The sequence below is a fragment of the Pteropus vampyrus genome, unplaced genomic scaffold (genome assembly GCF_000151845.1).
Source record: "Pteropus vampyrus isolate Shadow unplaced genomic scaffold, Pvam_2.0 Scaffold314, whole genome shotgun sequence".
Taxonomy (NCBI): Eukaryota; Metazoa; Chordata; class Mammalia; order Chiroptera; family Pteropodidae; genus Pteropus; species Pteropus vampyrus.
In genome coordinates, this window is record NW_011889095.1 from 1,106,666 (window position 1) to 1,110,555 (window position 3,890).

A 3,890-nucleotide genomic window follows, 5' to 3' on the forward strand; every position below is an offset into this window, starting at 1 on the left:
GAGGAGGTGTCGTAACATCGAGGCCACGGACTCCGTCTACCGCAGGGGTGTCCCCTCCAGGCGGGCAGAGCAGACTGTGCCTGAGTCTCACCGTCTCCTCCCCCGGGGTCGGCGTTGTGCCTCCACCCCAGCTGTTTGTCCCGCACCCTGGTGAGGACAGGATGGGGCGAGCCCACAGGCCTGGGCCTCCTCCCTTCCGTCCTCTGCCGCTGAGAAGGCTGGGGTTGTCCCTCCGTTTAGAGACCTGAGCCCTCCTTCGCCATTCCGACAAGCCCCGTGACTTTCTTTCTGCTCAGGGTTTCGAGTGAGCCCTGCAGCAAGGTGGTGCAGATGCAACTTCCCCGAATGCATCTTAAAAACGAGAGCCTTTTAAAAACGTTACGAATAGGCTTTATCGATACCACGTGCAAACAACAACAACAAAGAAAGGAAGATCGTCAGGTGTACACACGGCAATCAAGCAGATTGGGTGCGTTGGAGCCCATTAAAGTTAATTGCTTTCACTTGTTATTCCTGGGGGCTGTCGTATCGGTATTAAACGCCAGTGGAATCTGCCGTATGTTTGATTTAGTGGAACCGAGGATTCGGTGATTTACTGCCTCTCGGAGAGGTTTTTATCAAAGCGAGGAATATGCTGAGTGCCTCCTCTCGCTTTTCATGGTACCTGCTGGAAAGCACCTTTGCTGAAAGATTGTCTCCCATCCTGTCTCGGGGCCTGTGAGAGTCTCGCCTTTAAGATTCCTGCCCATCTCCAAGTGGGATCGACCACAAGTGCTAACCACAGATATGAAACCCTCACAATGGGCACGTCTCATTGAATCCTTACGATTACCCGTGTTTTGCACAAGAAGGAACCCGGAAGTTCCAAGAGATGAAGCCATTTGCCTGAAGTCACACAGCTTGTAAGACAAATCCAGGATCTTCGCTAACGGGCAGGGTGCCAGAGTCCGGGGCTGGTGTTCGCACTTCTTTTGTGGTTCCCAAATCTTGGTGTTGGTTTCTCCTCCAGCTTCTCGGTCAGTCTTATCAGAGACTTCTTGACAAGTCTCATAAACGCTCTCAGCCTCAACTTCCAATAAAAGCCAAGATTCATGAACATTTGCCACGTGCCTTTCGCTGTACTGAGAGTTTTAACTACTTAACCTCACCCAGTCCTCCCAACAATCCTGTGCTGTAGCATACGGTCTTTATATTTTGCTGTTATCATTGCTACTATTACTGTTACACACAGATTCGTCCGTGTGTCAGGCTGCGGTCAGCGTCTGTATCAACTAGGCTGTGTCCAAATGCGGATAACAGCTGCCCACCGTGGTTTCACCTGGAGGGCTTTATTTTCTCACAGAGCACCAAATCCAGAGAGGCTGTTCACAGTGCCGGTTAGGGATCCAAACTCTTTCCATGCCCAGCTCGGTCATCTTTAGAGGTTGCCTTCATGGTTGCAAAATGGTTGCTGCGCCTCCAGGCATCGCCTCTCTTCAAGACAGCAAGGCGAAGGGCCAGAGGCACACCCCCTTATTTATTTATGCAGGGTCACCTTTTGTGAGGTCTACTGCTGACATCTCACTGAACAGAGTTATGTCATGGGACCACTCAAGGTAGCCTAGGAAAGACAAATTATTCTGGTTGCACATGAACAAAAACAGAGCCGTACGGTGACTTCGGAAGAAGGGAACAGATATGGATAGGACACAGAGGACCAACCCGGTCTGGCAGAACAGATGCGCAGGCTTCGCTTGTGAAGCGCATCTTGATGTGTTTCGTCCTGCTAAGCTTCACCTCACTATGATCCCCCTTAATCCTCACACAGGCTTTTGAGGAGGTCAGTCCACTTCCGTGCCCAGGGGTTCTCAAGGCACATTTTTGGTCTCAGAAATGAGGGCCAGGAAGAAGGAGAGGGGCTGTCTCTGCTGTGGACAGACCTGAGCGGAGCTCATATATCCCCCACCTCCCCCCAACACACAGGGATGGCAGGCCGGGGACAGCTTGGGATTCGAGGTTGGGGTGGACTATGGGTGGAGATTTAATTATGCAATTAGCTGGGCTTGGAGTCAGACCTCTCACCAAGCTCCTAATGAATCGATCAGATGCACCACTTGCTGACCTGCTCGCCCCCGAAGGCTCCCAGAATGCACTGCGGGCGCAGGCGGGGCGTGCGGCGTCTGCCCATGCTCAGGGAGCTGGAGAGTTCCTCATTAAGTGGGTGTGCAGTCGATTAACACACGCGCTCCGGCCGCTCTGAGCAGGCCTGGTGATGATCAATTAGAGTGAGTAGATGAGGGCTGCCAGGAAGAGGGAGCTCTCTTAGTTTATTGACTATGTGTATGTGTGTGGGGCGGGGAGGGGCAAATTGATGCACGGTGGTAATTTTCAACAGCCATTTCCAGCATAGATAAATTCTGTATCCCAAGAAGGAATAGGGTAGGAAAAGGAGCTCAGGGGTGATAACTGACGCGTCTATGAGGCTTTTTTTGTTGGTTGGTTGAAGACTTTTTAATGATAAAAGTTAGGTATACTAATAATAATGTATCATAGCATTTCCCGAGTGGTTGCTATAAACGAGACACCGGTTTTACTTATTTTATGTCACTTAATGCTCACGGGAGCGTATGAGAAGGTCGACGCCCCGTCTCAGAGGAGAAGGAGGTTCAGAGAGGGGAAGACGCTAGTCCAAGTCCCACGGCTAGACGTGGAAGAGCAAGAACTTGAACCCAGTTCTGTCTGACTCCAGAGCTAATCACGCATCGTTCTTTCCCCAGCTCACCGTTTTTAGAAAATTGGATCGTGCGAACAATTCTAATCACCCATAATCCCAGCTCCGGGGGACCGTCTGTGAAAGGTGCACCACCTACCTCATCTTCCCGCTCTCCTCTGAGCCTCCGGTCCCGTTTCCATTCTCCCTAATCCATCCCGTTCTCTTTCACGATCGCCGGTGCCGTCTAAACCAGGGGGAGACAGCCAGTTCCATCTGTCTCCCCCAAAGGCAGCGGGGAGTCCCAGAGCCTGTGGGCTGGGGGAAGGGAGGGTTGCTGAACCGCAGAGGCACGTAGAACCGTCGCGAAGGGGCCTGGTGCTGCATCTGGGAGGCACCCATTGGCGCCTCCATGGCGGATGCTGTGGGAGGCGATGGGTGAGCAAGGAGCTGGTGCGGGGGAAGGATGCGGGAGGGTAGGAGGGGAGGTCGGTTTGGGAGAGGACGAGGTCCCGATAAAGAGCAAGGTAAGAGAGAACCCAAGATCACAGCCCTCCAAGGCCAGCCTGGCCTGTCTAACCTTGTCTGTAAAATCGACCCTCGAATTTAAGCTTCCTTGAGTGAGTGTCTCTTCCTGATAAGCGGATGCTCCTGGATTTAAGTACAACTACTGGGAATATTTTGGGGTGTTTCCTTCTAGTCCTTCCTTCCATCCTTGTCTGTCCCTCTCATTTTACACATCATCCCCACTGCATTCATCCTCAGTCCTGATTCCCACCCCGGTCCCTCACAGATGCCCACTGTATTGTTCTTGATATATGTCTCTAATGCGCGTTTACTTATAAGATATGCAGAGTTGTTTTCTATGTGGATGGGATTTTAGTATAGTACTTACATGGCGGTGTGCGGTAAATCTCAGTTTTCCTTCTTTCTTTTGTGACTAAGACGACGTTTTAAAGTTCCATCAGTTTTCCCCCCTATGTCTCGTCTCATGGTTCAAATCATCCTTTGTATATAATTTCATATTTAATTTAGTACTATAACGAGAGGGAGTTTTGCATCTTTCAAGGCCAGATACCTAGCCTTCCACCATACATCTTTCTCCTAAGAACTCGGACTGGAGAACAGCTTCAAAAATACCCAACGTCGTGAGGTTGTCTTCTACAAAGAGACATTTCTCAAATTTTCCTCCCAGTTTCAC

At 50.8% G+C, this 3,890-nt stretch overlaps 1 long non-coding RNA gene across 1 annotated transcript in view; it reads left to right on the forward strand.

The window, feature by feature from the left end:
• The window catches only part of LOC111730445, a 260,033-nt gene extending 257,108 nt beyond the window's left edge, over positions 1-2,925 (forward strand). Inside the window, exon 6 of the long non-coding RNA XR_002776695.1 lies at positions 2,757-2,925. This is a non-coding gene — a long non-coding RNA (uncharacterized LOC111730445). The remainder of the gene's footprint in view (positions 1-2,756) is intronic.
• Positions 2,926-3,890: the final 965 nt, after the last annotated feature.